The sequence below is a fragment of the Colobus angolensis genome, unplaced genomic scaffold (genome assembly GCF_000951035.1).
Source record: "Colobus angolensis palliatus isolate OR3802 unplaced genomic scaffold, Cang.pa_1.0 Scaffold196, whole genome shotgun sequence".
Classification (NCBI taxonomy): domain Eukaryota; kingdom Metazoa; phylum Chordata; class Mammalia; order Primates; family Cercopithecidae; genus Colobus; species Colobus angolensis.
Genome location: NW_012115110.1, coordinates 6,911,286 through 6,926,130, shown reverse-complemented (window position 1 = coordinate 6,926,130; position 14,845 = coordinate 6,911,286). Strand labels below are relative to the sequence as shown.

The window sequence follows — 14,845 nt, the reverse complement described above, 5'->3', positions numbered from 1 at the left end:
ACAGGTGAATTTGCAAATATGTAATCCGTGGATAATGAGGACCAATTATATTTTTCTTTCATGAATCTCAATGGCTATGTAAAATAAATAACATATAGACTGATCTGACACCTTTTGTACTCTGAATCCCACAGGTATAAAGTACATGTTTAGACTTAGGACAATGAAGCAGGATTTTCTGTCTATCACAGTAAGTATCTGTGGTGGTTGCAGCATTTCTGGTGGCAGATCGGGGTCTAGTGGCATTGAGTTATTTGACAGGCTTTTCCCTCTGAGGCACCTCTCAGAACAGTCCTTCTTCCTGGAGGATGAATTAGACCCCTTTGGGAGCTGTAAAATGAGCTTTTTGCCTGCCCTCCTGATGGTATTATTGTTCTTGGGCTTCATTGCTTCTGCATGGACCTGGAGGAGAAGAGTGACTCTGGAGCTTTTGTAATAAATAGCTTCTTCGGTAACAAGCGGGGTGAGGAAACTGGGGTTCCTCTCATTATATAATTTAGCACTGCATCTCAGTCTTTCTTTTAAAATTTTGTTTTGGGAGAGTGTGGCTAGAAGCTAAAAGAAAGTTTTGTTTGGTCTGGGTTAAAGAATGCAGCCGTATTTGCGGGGGTTCACCTTGACTTTCTTTTCAACATGGCCTTAATAATTCTTTCCAAAACAGAATGCCACCCTTTTTGCCCTGGTGGGAGCAATTAGAGGCAGGGCTGGAATAATCTCCATCCCTGGAGATGGGATGCATCTTGCCTGGGAGACTGTGTATTATCAGGTGTCAGGGAACGCTGACTGTGACTGGATAGCAGTTCCTCTTCAAGCTGCTGACTTCTGTTGACAGGGCTAGGGCAACTTTGGAATTCCAGTGCAGCTTCAGCTCCGGGAAGCAAACCACTGCTTCACAGCCACGTGTCTGTCAAAGCAAATTGGAATTGAGGAGAAGGGAGCTCCCTCTGGCCATTTGAGCCAGAATGAAGATGTCTTTTGAGCAGTGACAGCTTCCGGAGTGAATGTTCTTGGGGAACAAAGCCATGCCATTGTAATTTCTCTGCCCTTCCTTTCTTTAATGGTCTGTCCTCAGCATTAGGAGACACGGCAGGGCCAATTCTGAGCTACAGGGGTGACAAATGGAAGAAATCTGGTGGAAAAGGTGAAGGAAGTGGGTGAAAGGGAGAGTCTGTTTCTACTGATACAATTTTTTATGTAATATCAGGTGGATTAAGTGTAGGGCTAATGCCTTTCAATTTTTCAGATTTCCTTCATCATTATTTTTTCCTCCTCTTCTACCAGGTGGCTCAGGTAGAACTGCAGTCCTAACTTGCTGTTTCCTCCATGCTGGGTAGGTTGCCTTGTCTGCTAAGGAGAGTTACTGTCTGCCATCCTCAGCCATGCAGGAAAGAGGACGGGGAAGGTGACATGGTCCCAGGTTCACAGCAGAGGGAATCAAGAAACCTGGGCCATTTCTTACCCTCCTCGTTTTCATTTCAGGGAGGTTATGATCAATTTGCATCTTCTTAAATACTGGTGAAAGAACTCTGTGTACTCCAGAATACAAAAATAGGAGAAATCTAACTTGAAGGGATTGCGAGTAGTTCATCGAGGAATACCAATACACACCATATTATTGCATCAAATTATGGTTTGATGGTTTACCTTAGAAGTCTTTGAGATAAGCAGCTGTCACCAACATTTCACCCCACTTTTCTGACTATAGCTCTTTTACAACAGTTAGGAAAGGGGCATGACTTAGGAGATTGTCAGTGAATAATGGATAGCTATGCCTCTTCTTCCAGCGCACCCTGAAGAAGAGAAGCAGTAAAGGGCACACAGGGCAAGGCAGTGTGTTCCCGGTCTAGTGATGGGTCTTGTCTTGTCATCTCCCCAACAATGCTGCCAGCTTCCCATTTGAATGAGGAGTCTTGTTGATTGTTTAATTTCCCCAGCGTTTACAGTGGCTGCTATAATGATAGGCTGGTTCATGATTAGATGGTTTCTCTGACGGGGCGTGTGAGGAGACAGAGACAGATTTTATATTAGCACGCAGCAGAGTGGCTAGATGTCTGCTGATCTGAGAGAGGATATGGATGAGAAGTATAACTGACAACAGCCTCTTAGTTGAACCCTTGAGTTTGTATATTAGAAAAAAAAATCACAAACAAGGACAGGTCTTTGAACTGCTGTAGTCTGACTTTATTTCTGCATCATTGTTTTGTCCCCTTCAGAGTTATACAAGTCTTTCTTTTTAAAGCTCTGTATTCAATTATTAGGCTGATTTCTCTTATGGAGTACTTTCCCATCCACAGACCTAAAAAGCAGTTGATGAGAATTCTAAGTGTGAGCTAACCAAATACAACATGTAATAAAGTCGAGATTAAAACACACATTTTGAAGTCAAGCACAGAATACTGCTAAGGACATATTGATTTTCTGATGCTGAATTAACTAAAACTATTTTCAGTTTTTTTTTTGATGTGGTAGATCACATTATAATTTCATTTTTATTTTAGCCAGAGCACATATGTGTTTTCTAAAGCCTTCTGTAAAATAGAAAACCGGGCAGTGAGAAGAAAGCTCCTTCAAACTTTTCTCTGTGGCTGACTGTGCAGAGGGGACAGCTGGGTGAGTGGACAGGGGTGTGGGTGTGACAGGCAGCAGCGAGGAGTCAGATGCTTTCAGGTCACTGGGCGGGTGAAGGAGCCTGAAGCCTATGCTTATAGAAGGAGAATGGGAGTCCAGATAGCAAAAGTGAGGACTGTTTTAATCAATGACTGTAGAATTACTATATACAGGAACACTCCTGTTGAACCAAATATCATTAATTTCAGACACTGGAACAATTTATACTTAGCAACTGGCCTGATATCCATGAAAAGTGAGCTTACTAAGGGGATTTTCAGTATAAGCATGACATTTACAAAGATATTGTTTATATTTCTAAGGGGAAACTATTTTCCTTCTTCGTCCCTGTTGGCCACCAGGTTGGCCTCGTTGTGCCTGCTTGACTGTGTTCATGAGCAGCCCTCCTCCTCTGGAGATGTCTCTGAGACTGAGAGTGGTTTTCAAGGACAGTCGAGACAGCTGCCCCAAGGGGGTCTGTAGAAGGATCCTGGTATAGGGGACTCAGCTTAATGGACAGGAAGGGGAGACATCGGTATGTTTGCACAGGGGAGTCTGTGCAAAGTTGAGCTTTTATGAGCATGAACAGGATGGACAGCCATTGTTATGTAAAACAGGGGGACCTAATCTCCTATGAACAGCATGGAAGGTTCTTCTGAGCCTAGAAAACCTCCTAAGGAGGATTGAAAAGAGAATTTTATCTTTAGGAAAGATGAGATCAAGGTAGACTTAGAGCCTCTGGACATGGAAGCTGCAGTTTTCTCCAATCACCTGTAAGAAAGGGACTCTTGCACACTGCTATCTGCCAAATGTTACCCAGGCACCTTCTCTGTGTGTGGTATCTTCTAGATCTGGGTGAGGCTCAGGTCATCTCCAGGTACCACCTGGGTTAATTTTCCCTGAATTTTTGGGTGATTTTTGATTGATGTGAGAGCTAACTTTAGGGATATGCCCCTGTTAATATTTATACACATTTGGAGATAAAAGTGAGAAATGTTCATCAAACTGTTGTTCTTTTTTTTCTTTTTTCTTTCTTCAACTTTTAAGTTCCAGGGTGCATGTGCGGGATGTGCAGGTTTATTGAAGAGGTAAACATGTGTCATGGTGGTTTGTTGCACAGGTCGTCCATCGCCTAGATATTAAGCCCAGCGTCCATTAGCTATTCTTCCTGATGCTCTCCCTCCCCCATACTCCCAACTGGTCCCAATGTGTGTTGTTCCCCCCATATATCCATGCGTTCTCATCGTTCACCTACCACTTGTGAGAACATGTGGTGGTTGGTTTTCTGCTTCTGCATTAGTTTGCTGAGGTTAAATGGATTCCAACCTCATCCATGTCCCTGCAGAGTTCATGATCTTGTCCCTATTAACGGCTACATAATATTCCATGATGAACATGTACCACATTTTCTTTATCCAGGCTGTCACTGATGGGCATTTAGATTGATTCCATGTCTTTGCTATTGTGAGTAGTACTGCAGTGAACATACGGGTACATGTATCTTTATAACAGAATGATTTATATTCCTTTGGGTACATACTCAGTAACGAAATTGCTGGGTCAAATGGTATTTCTGCCTCTAGGTCTTTGAGGAATCGCCACACTGTCTTCCAAATGGTTGAATTAATTTACATTCCCACCAACTAAACTGTTGTTCTTGAATATGCTCATTTACTTAGGCATGGCCTTGGGAATGCAAAGTCAGCTCTCTGAGACAGAAGCCCGCCCTTGACCAGGAGACAGAGAAGTAAACAATGGAGGGTGATGGGAGAAACAGAAAAGCCAGCATCAAGTGTCACCATCACAGAGGAGAGGCAACCACATCACACTGGGATGTCAGGGCCACCTGGATTTCAGAGAGCCAGCAGGCAAGGCTGTTAGGATGAATAGCTTCAGTGATGAAGTCAAGCCAGTAAGATAAAATCTAAAGAACAAGAATTACAGAGATTTGGATTTAGTTTCATAAATAAACTTCACAGGTACCACAAGGAGAGGTGTTACTATCTCAATGGCTTAGCAAATCAAAACCAAAAAGCTGAGTAACACCAGCAGTCAGTTTAATACTGTTCATGCCACAGAGGGAGGGGAGGAGTTGTCTTGACAGATGATGAACGGGAAACATAAACCCAATTCCATTGTTGGGGTAGGCAGAAAGGGCGGGACTAACTCCCTGCTAGGGGTTTACCATGTGTCAGGCATAGCCCTAAGCACTGTCTGTGTAAAATAATGAAACACAATTTTGTCAAACATGGTTTGCATTTCAGACTGGTCTTGTTTCCTTCCCATTTAGTTCCATAGAGTGGACTTCCATTGAATGTTGGCAGTTGGGATGGACTCTGGCTCCTTTAATGATTGGTGAACTTAGAAATTTCCTGAGATTATTCATGGTTTCTCTTCCAACTCTATATGTTAGGTCCGCAGGATAGCTCAGCAAGGTTGGGGAGAATGTCCAAAGTAAAGAGGACACTGTTAAATCAAGTTCCTGGGTTGAATTTTTAAGGGTATGTGTTGGGAAACAAAGGGAAGAAGCATCTTGGCCCCTCCAAAAGTGCATCTGCTTCCCCAGCAGGTTGACTTCAGGACATGCCGACCTTTTGGTTCTGTTTGGGTGTCCGACTGGATCAGGTTTTCTCCTAGATGAAGGCTGCAGAGTGGGCAGAGAGGCATCATGACTAATCAAAGGCAGCTGGCATGGGTGCTTTTGCATATTAGTGAAACTGTTCCATGTCTTCATTTGGGAGGAAGTTTCAGGACAGTTTGTGCTAAAATGGATGACATGACTCATTGCCAAATGTGAAAAAAATAAGTCATTACATTCCCCCACATGTGTAAACTCTCTAAACACAGCAGTGTTTATAGGAAGGTAAGGCACCATCTGTTTTGTTGTGTTGTAGCTTATTTCTCATTTTTAATCACTAATTTATATTGAGAGGATGACAAATAGAACAGAATTAGATTTTTGGTTATGCAACACACTCAGGGATTCATATAGTGTTAAGTCCTCTGTAAAACATGAAGCAAATGTTTAGGTGGAGTGATTCACATTCCTGAGCAACTTGCCTGCATGCCGTAATGTGAAAGTGAGATGCTTTTTTCTTCTTTAGGCCTTGGTGCCCATCTTGGACGATGAAAGACCCAACAGGTCATTGGGACTGATTCAGAAGGATTTAAAAGTCTTCTTTTTCATGTGTTCAAAGAAGCAAACATTCTAAAATGACCCCAGAGCATTCGCTAGGTTTAAGCCAGAATAGAACACCAGAGTTTGTCTTCCAAGGCAAAACACAATTGGCTTGGCCCAGATCATTGTATATACCCTGTGAAACAGTGACACTAGGGCTTAAGTATCTAAAATAAGTGAAGTCACGGAGAGCCCAATATGCACATTGGATTGGCTTGCATGGGTTTATACTAATCTTCTTTCCATTACAGAGTCGAAGGAGCACATCCCCTTTCATTTCTCTTTTCTGAGTTTGTAGCTGGAAACTTCTGAAAATCTACTGCTTATTCTGTTTTTAGGAAAATATTTTTCTGAATGATTTTACCAATTGCCATTTCACTAATAATTCATTGTGAATTTCAGTTAGCCAACTTTTATGGGATAAATGAGTTCCTCTCTGTTTTCATATTTCTCAACAGACCTGTCTGCCTCAGCTCAGCTTTTTCTCTGAGAAAGGTTTGGTGTCAGATGTGGTTTGATCTGTGGCAGGCATTTCGCTCTTCTATGTAATGACCCAAGGGTTGATATAAGAACCCAGCCCATTTTTTTTTTTTTTTAATGTTTTAACAGAGATAGTTAAGTAACAAGAGGAGTTAAATAATTTTTTAAAGAGTTAAATCTTAATATTAGAATTCAATCTTAACTTTAGATCTAGAGTTAAATCTTGAGTCTCCTTTGTGTGGGCAAACTACTGCTTACAGAGTAAGTCTTGTTGGATGTGTAGTTCTGAATAAGTAGGAATTGAGAGACCACATTTTTCAAAGGATCTCAGATACCCTTTTTTCCTAGGCTCTGAGATTTTCCTCTACAAAGGATTGATCAATTTAGCTGTCAGAGTGGAAGCCCAGAGGCTGGTTGTCCATGCAAATTAACCAGTTGTGCAAGCGCTTCAAAATTGCCTGCATGAAAAGTGAGCCTGCCCTTTGAAAATCTGGCACATGGTGGCTGAAATAAGAAAGTATTCACTATTCTGAGGCCCTGGTGTCCTTAGAGAGCCCATAACAGAAATTGCTCATTTTGAGCACTTGCTTAGTTTTTGGCAACCTGTTTGCTTTAATAAAGAAGTCATTTTTGCCCCTCTCTTTCTTTTCCTCAGCCGCCATGCCTCTTTGCAGCTCAGAACACGTCATTGTCTCGTGTGGGAGTAATGAAATAGGAAGTGTTTACTCCAGCTTTATTTCCGTTACTGAGGCGATACTGAGGGCCAGCTATTTCTACTAGCTTTAAATATTCACCAAAGGATAATCTGCATGAAGACAGAATGGAAAACAATTGGATTTCTTCCTCCCAAACTGTTGTTAGGATTAGTCAATGCTTTGAGGAACAAAATCCCCTGTTACTTTGTTTGTTCTTCTTTAGGTCTGAGTTATGTTTAATATTTCTAGATCATTCCATTCACAGTGACTACCGTCTGATGGAGAGAGGGGTCTCAGCTGGATCTGGGCATGAAGGCTCCAAGTGGGAAGACTGTATCTCTTTCATGCCATCTTACTCTTTGGATACAACTTGTAGAAGTGCCTGCTCTTCTGTACAGGAAAGTAGCACTTGTCCCTCCAGTCATCGAGCCAGATGTTTGCATGATTAAATGACCCAGGTGTGAGGTCATCTGTCATCACGTGGGGACTTACTGTCCATGAGGCCTTGACCTTTGGGACTGGTGGCCAGGTGTTCTTACTTTGGCCCTGTGGGAGCCAGAGACTCAGTGAAGGGGAATCTCAACATCTGACACTTTTTTTTTTTTTTAATGGCATGAGAAATATTTGCTGAAGGGATTCTTTATTAAATGTTCTTGATAAATATGTGGAATTATTTCTAGATCAAATATCAGCTGGTTGCTAATGAGATTGTGATTTGGGGAAAAGCGATTCTAAAGGCTGAATTCCTTGAGGGCAGAGACCTCCCATGTCATTGTGGTCTTATGCATGTAATTCAGGATAACACCCAGTGTGCTAAACTGGGAGACGGGAAAAAGTCTCTGATTGGACGTACAAGCTGATGTGGAAAGTAAGGCCATTTATGTGCTCATTGGAATGCAATATTGTTGCATTTTATATCTATAATGATCTGATTATAAATATGTGTATGTGTGTTCTCTCTCTGTACATTTGTCCCACATTTTGTGTAAGGTCTCTAACTTTCTAAAGACACGGGTGTTTGCATCAGTGCTGTCCTTGCTAGAGACATGACTTCATTCAAAATCTGTTTGTCTGTGCAGAGCTTAGCTGGGGTCATGCACAGGTTCTGTATTCAGGCCGGTGCGGGCAAACCAAGGGGCAAAGGAACAGCGTTAAGAAAGAAAAACCTTTAAGAGCTGGGCCTACTATATCCTATCTCTTAACTCTCATCAAAATGTCAAATACTGTTCAAAATTTGGGTGGTGCAACTACTGGGTATCTACCCAAAGGAAAATAAGTCACCATATGAAAAAGATACTTGCACATGCATGTTTATAGGAGCACAATTCACAGTTGCAAAAATGTGGAACCAGTCGAAATGCTCACCAATGAACAAGTGGATAAAGAAACTGTGGTATACCTATACAATGGAATACTACTCAGCTATAAAAAGGAATGAATGAATGGCATTCATAGCGACCTGGATGAGATTAGAGAATATTATTCTAAGTGAAGTAATGCAGGAATGGAAAACCAAACATCGTGTGTTCTTACTTATAAGTGGGAGCTAAGTTATGAGGATGCAAAGGCATAAGATTTACACAATGGCCTTTGGGGACTCGAGGGAAAGGGTGGGAAAGTGGTGAGGGATAAAAGACTACAAATAGGATACAGTGTATACTGCTCGGGTGATGGGTGCACCAAAATCTCACAAATCACCACAAAAGAACTTACTCATGTAACCAAACACCACTTGTTTCCCAATAACCTATGGAAATTAAAAAAAAAAAAATTAAAAAAAAAAACTAAAAAAAATTTAAGTGGTGATATTGAACAAATCCAGAGATCTATCTTTAAAAATTACCCCATTTTTCATTTGAGTCCTGACCCTGTCTTGAATGTAAAGTGGCCAGCAATCTTATATTTGGGAGTCTCAATGAACCTGCTCCACGGACCAGCCTCTGACCCCAACTAGTGCTGGCCTGTAGAGGAGAGAAGGGGAGGGGTACGCGGCTGCTCCCTGGACCATGGTAAGAGTGGCTGGGGCTGGCTGCTGCCTTCATCATACAATTTCTTCATCACCTCAAGCTTTTGTGCATTTTGCTTTTCCTTTTCAAATTGTTTCCTTGAATGCTGGAATATTTGCTCAGGAATGTGGTGCCAGGTGACAGCAGATGTTCTGCCAGTGGAAGGGAATGGCCAGGAACTGGTCCACCTCCCTTGTACCTGAAGCTGACATTGCTGTTATTTGTATCCTGCAAAGACATCTAATGCAGGCATGAGAACCATAGCTAATAAAATTATATAATATTTAGAACTTTTGTGAAATAAGTACATTTTAGCTGCTCTTATCTCAAAAAATGTGACTATGTGAGATGATAAATATGTTAATTTGCTTCACTATGGTAACCATTTTACTATCTATATGTCACCATTACATCATGTTGTAAACCTCAATTTTCCATAAAATTTATTTTAACAAAAGTTGAAGGAGACAATAAAGATCCATTTTATAATGATAGATTATATCATATTTTTCAGTAGGCTGCACCATTTCAGGACATCCTGTTATCCCTGTAGCTGCTTGTAGTGTATTTTTCTTCCCCCTCTTCCTTTTGTCTTGCTCTTCCTTCCCCCTCCCCTCTCTCTGCTTTCTTCCCTACCACTTTTGCCTCAAAGGCTTGTTCTCTGTTCCTGTCACACACTCTTTGTTTTCTTGAGTGCCTGGGGTTTCCAAGGATCCCCAACCACAGAGATTGCCATTCTTTCAAGGGACATTGTTATCCTAAATGTCCAGTATTGATTTATCTAAGCACATTTGTGTGGAGACCACCTATGTGGAACAAGTGACAGAGGCTGTCAGAGGTGACCTCATGGAAGCCTGGACAGCCAGGCCAGGGACAGTGACAGAAAGGGTTGCAGTGCTTACAGCCAGAGTGAATGGCATTTCATTATCCCACAGCCCACCTCTGAGTGCTTGGTCCTCCGCATAGTTCCTTTCAATCAAACCAGTGGCACTGGATGAAGGCACTTCCAAAAATAATGCCCTTTACTCATTTTGTATTTTAATTCCTACTGAGAAAATTCTGAGTTTCGTCATTTAGGTTATTGCTCTAAATTCAAGAATGTTCATTCCTCAGTAAGTACATGCTGAGTTTTTAGACTGATGTTTCTATATAAGTGATTCCTTGCAAAAATGGACTGTGATGTTTTGTCTTTTTATTTAGCATATCTTAAAATCTATTTTAGAAGGCTAATATATTTCTGGGAATGTGGAATATATTTTCTTGGTGAATAATTCCAATGTGATATGCCATTTGTTGCTCCTGGGTTTTAAATGTTGATGTTTAGGGCCCAAGCTGCACACTTAGTCATGTGGGGTCCCCTGACCGGGTTTGCCATGTGGCTTGTGGTCATCCTCAGGATCAATGATTTGCTTGAAGAACTCTAAGAATGTATAAAACCTGTTGTATTAGTGATTATGGTTGATCTCAGTCAAAGGGTACAGCAGTACCCTTTACACTCCAGCTGTGGAAAAGGTGCATAGCTGGAGTCTGGGAGAGGCTGGCCAGGAGCTTCTGATCGTCTCTTTCCGGTGGAGACGCATGGACAGTGCTTCTTCCCCCACAAGGATGTATGGCAACATGAATGGGGTATTGCTAACCAGGCTCCTTCACCTGAGCCTTGGTGTCCTGAGTTTTTACTGAGAATTGACCACATAGACATGGCCAGACTAATCCAGGGAGGCCCAAGCCCTCAGCCATTAACCACATAGTTAGCCTATACTATCTGTGTGGCCTAAAGCTCCCCTAAAACAAAGTCTCTCATCAGGCAGGACATTCTAAGGTCTTAGAGGTGATTTCCCAGGAACTTGGCAAGGGCAAGTCCTTTGCTTGGCAAGGGCAAGGTGCATCCTTTACTGTCATTCTCCTCATACCTGGAGTTCTCTGGTGGCAGCTTTTTGCCCCAGTTTCTCCCCTTCTTGTATTGTGCATCCTCTGCAGAGCTGCCATATTCACCCTCCCAAAGTTTGCTCATCCTGACATTCCACTGAACCTTCAGTGACTCTGCCTTCCTTTGGACGAAGTCTCATCTCTTTCTCACGTTAACATTCCCTACGATCTGTGTGTCATCTACTTTTCCCATCTCTTAGCTGTCTGGAGTGGCTGTTTTGAGCCCTCCATGCCCTTGCATGTGAGTGAGCTTGCAGGTAGTCATCGTGGCACATGCTCCTGCTAGCCGATGCTGGCCGCCTGCACACACTCCTGATGCCACCCTCCCTGCTCCTTGGCCTCCCACCTGGAATCCACCCTCCTGTTTACTTCCTTGTCTTCCTCCAGAGACTTGAGCACGAGGCCAGCTTTCTGTCTGTGATTCTCCTGGCTTTGCAGTCTAGATTTTTACCTTTGTGGGATCACTTTTTTCCACCTATTTCATTCAGTTTGCACTCCTGCAAACTCTTATTGTGGTGGACTCTGTGGTGGGGTTTCCACTCAACTCCAGGGTACCAGGAACTCATGCTTTAACTCACCATGGTGCTGGCCTAAATGGCTTTGCTCTTATACCTGATAACTTTCAGCTGTTCCTCCCTCATCTACTGTTTGTTTCACCTGCAATGCACCCACTAAAACATACTTCAGCATCTCTTTTAATAGACTCCTTATCTCCTACTCATCCCTCGGAGCCCACATCACATTTCCCATTTTCAGAAATCTTTTCCTTGACTCTTCTGCCTGTAAGTAACTTTTCTTTCCTCCAATTTATAGTATTTACTGAACTACATAGCAGAAAAATCATGTAGAGAGCTCCTGAGAGTGTAATAGTTTCTTGCTTTGTCTTCTAAGCACCCACCACGTGTGGCCATGGGGCTGTGCTGTGCATGGTGATTAACTGAGGGACTGGTGTTGAGAAGCCTGTCAATTAAATGCCATGGCCACTGGTGGAATTCTTGCCTTTGGGAAATGCTGGCCCAGCAGTTCTTAGGTTTCTTGAACCTGTATCTTTTAGGGTTTCTTTTCATCACTCCACTAAACTTTCTGATGCCAGGCGGTCTTTTCTATTTTTATATCCAGTGTAATCTTATTGTGGTACAGTTTCTAAATTCAGCTTGTAAGACTGGCCTGGCATGTACATTTCTGTCATGTATCTTCAGGATAAAGGCTACCACTCAGCTCACCTCTCGTGTCCAAAATAATGTTTAAGTCTACATCTTACCTCATTCTGAGTAAGCTGGGCAGGGAAAAGGTGGCATATTTTTGGAGAAAGTCATGTGCTGATGAGCACTTAGTGAGTTATAATTGATATGAAATCTTCTTCATGTAGTTCCATTTAGAGACAATTTGAAGAGCGTAGGCGGCCACAGGGCAAAACTTCTGGGAAAGAGTTACTGTTGGTAAATCAAAAGTGTTGTCATGATAATTCTGCACATGTATGTTCATGGTGGCATTTTTTAATAAGCAGAACTCTGAAAATTATGACTCAGAGGATTTCAGAGGTTGTTTGTACCAAGGTTAGTGCTAAGCTAAAAGAGAAAAGAATAAGGGTAATAGGGAATTGAGTCAAATAGAGAAATTTCTATGTTTACAAAAAATAAGAAATTTCTTATTAAACGGGTAGTTAAGTGTCGCTTAAAAATTTTCCAACTTCCAGTCTGGGGTGAGCCTCTGGGGCTATGTAGTTTCTTTGCCTTTTGACTTTCTTCTCAGTTTTCTAGAAAATATGTCAGTGGTTTATGATTAATGCATTGGCTAATTTATGACCTTGCTGGGAGAGGACAGGGGGTCTCTGCTTCTGGACCTGCAAGAATCGTCGTCTGTTCCTCTAGCTTGGCTCCAACTCAAGGTCTCTGCTTTGTCACTGTTGTTTCAGCTCCTGAGTGCACACTCCCAGGCACATATGGGTGTCCTGGTGAGCACCCCGTCTTCCCCAGGCAAGTGCTGACCCACAGGAGTAGAAAGTCCCAATACTGTTCACTTGGCTGACAAGCACCAGGCTGGTAAAATATCTTTTTCATTATTTATGTAAACACAGGCACAGTAACAACCCTTTCGGGTGGACACCGTTGAATCCTGCTGCTGGGACCGATTTCCTGTTTAGACAGCATATTCTACAGGAAGCTGTGTTTTCCCCCAAGCCAAGAGAGCTCTGTCCTGTGGGTATTGCTTTTCCACAAGGAAGAGGCTGGGTTTTGGAGTCTGTTGGTTGGACCAGGACTGTCTGGCAGTCCAGGCTGTGGGCTGTCCGTGCTGGATTCAGCAGGGATGTCTTCTTCCTGCAGTATTTGCTTTCTGGTTGTGTTACTGATTGTGAATTCTTACAATGTTCTTTTTGGCCCCAGTCTCTGTCATTTAAGAGACTGACCCATATTCTGCAGGTGTGGTTTTGCTGTCCAGCTGAGGGGTCACATCAGCTCATTTGTGACCTCACTGAGGGAGGCAGGAGACCTATTAGCCCTGTTTTTAATGTAGTTCTGAGACGTGGGAACTTACAGAAATTGCCAGCTATTCATGGCAGTAACCAGAGGATCTGTCAAACTTTATTACTTAAATTTCAACTCAGATCTAAACAACTATAAGGATGTTTTAGTAATAATTGTTGTAAAACAGATTTTAGGACTAGAGAGAGGAAGCTTGTGTATTCAAACATGCCACTTAATAAAGAAGTTTCAACTAACATATTTTGTTGCCACACCCAAAGGTGATATTAGTGATGTCGTGAAAAAGCAATTGGCCGCTCTTAGGAATATTTCTGAGACTGAGTGTGCTTCCCTGGCTCCTCTTTTGGCTTCAAGGATTTGCATCTGCACCTTGTCCTGTCCAAAGGATGATGTCACGGACTTTCGAGGACTCTGCTGGGACTGGAGGGTTGGCTGTGCTGCATGATGTGAGGGTGCCTGGGCTGCTGGGGCGTCTCAGGCAGGCATGTCCCAGTGTGTTGCCCTGGGTCACCCCCTTGCTTCCCATGAACATACCAAAGGCCCGTCCTGGAGGAAGGGAGCCTCATGGAGAGGTAATGCCACCTTGTCCTGTTCCCTGGCCTCTGAACCCTAGGGCTTCTGAAATGGCAATTCAGCAGGTATAAAATTTTATAAATTTCCAGCTGCTGTTGTTCAGTTCATTTTCTGCAGGCAGATGGCCTTGGATCATGACTGAAGCTGACCGTGTGGGAATCACTGCCTAGAGGGGCAGCCAGAATGTTCTGGGAAGTTCTTTCTCCGATTTTCCCTTCATCAGGGTGGGGAGGAAGAATGTCAGGGTGTTTTACATCTATAGCAGTCAGAAGCTGCCACCTGGGAAGAGAAGAGCGAAACCAGATGAATGAGGAGAACAGAAAAAAGCATGAGCCCTGAAATGCAGTATTTGAAGTCATAGGCATCCTTCACTGGTGATGAACACATTTCTCATATGGATCATAGATGGAAAGTCACCTGTATTTTCAGTTTCTGGCATACATGTTTCTAGGGAGGCTTGCGTTTTGTGGTCATCTTTCCATCCAATGATAATATAAAGTTTTCAGAATTTTTGTATGTTAAATTGAATGAGGAGATTGGACAGGTTTACTTGGTTTTGGTAAAGTGGCTTATTATTCATGATGTATCATTCTTTTTCTAAAAGCCTCATAATTGTGTACCTAATAAATCAATATGAAATAAAAATATAAACTCACATTTCTAGCAGAGTTTGTGCTACTGCCTTTATCTCCTGTTTTTGAAATGCATTGTATAAGGTACCATGTGTTCCAAAAAATGGAATGAGTCATCATGAAATGGATAAATTCTTATAATGAATCTTAATTTAATTTTCAGACTGCTTGAGATAATTTCAATGGGTTTGAAATAATGGTTCTTTTGGATGTTTCATGAGAGTTATTTCATCTGTTAACAGCATTTAAACGTTCATTTCTCCTT

At 42.3% G+C, this 14,845-nt stretch overlaps 1 protein-coding gene across 1 annotated transcript in view; it reads left to right on the top strand.

Moving 5' to 3' along the window:
* SEMA5A (sema domain, seven thrombospondin repeats (type 1 and type 1-like), transmembrane domain (TM) and short cytoplasmic domain, (semaphorin) 5A) overlaps positions 1 to 14,845 on the top strand; it is a 539,042-nt gene that overhangs the window by 100,612 nt on the left and 423,585 nt on the right. The gene's annotated exons all lie outside the window — the stretch shown is intronic.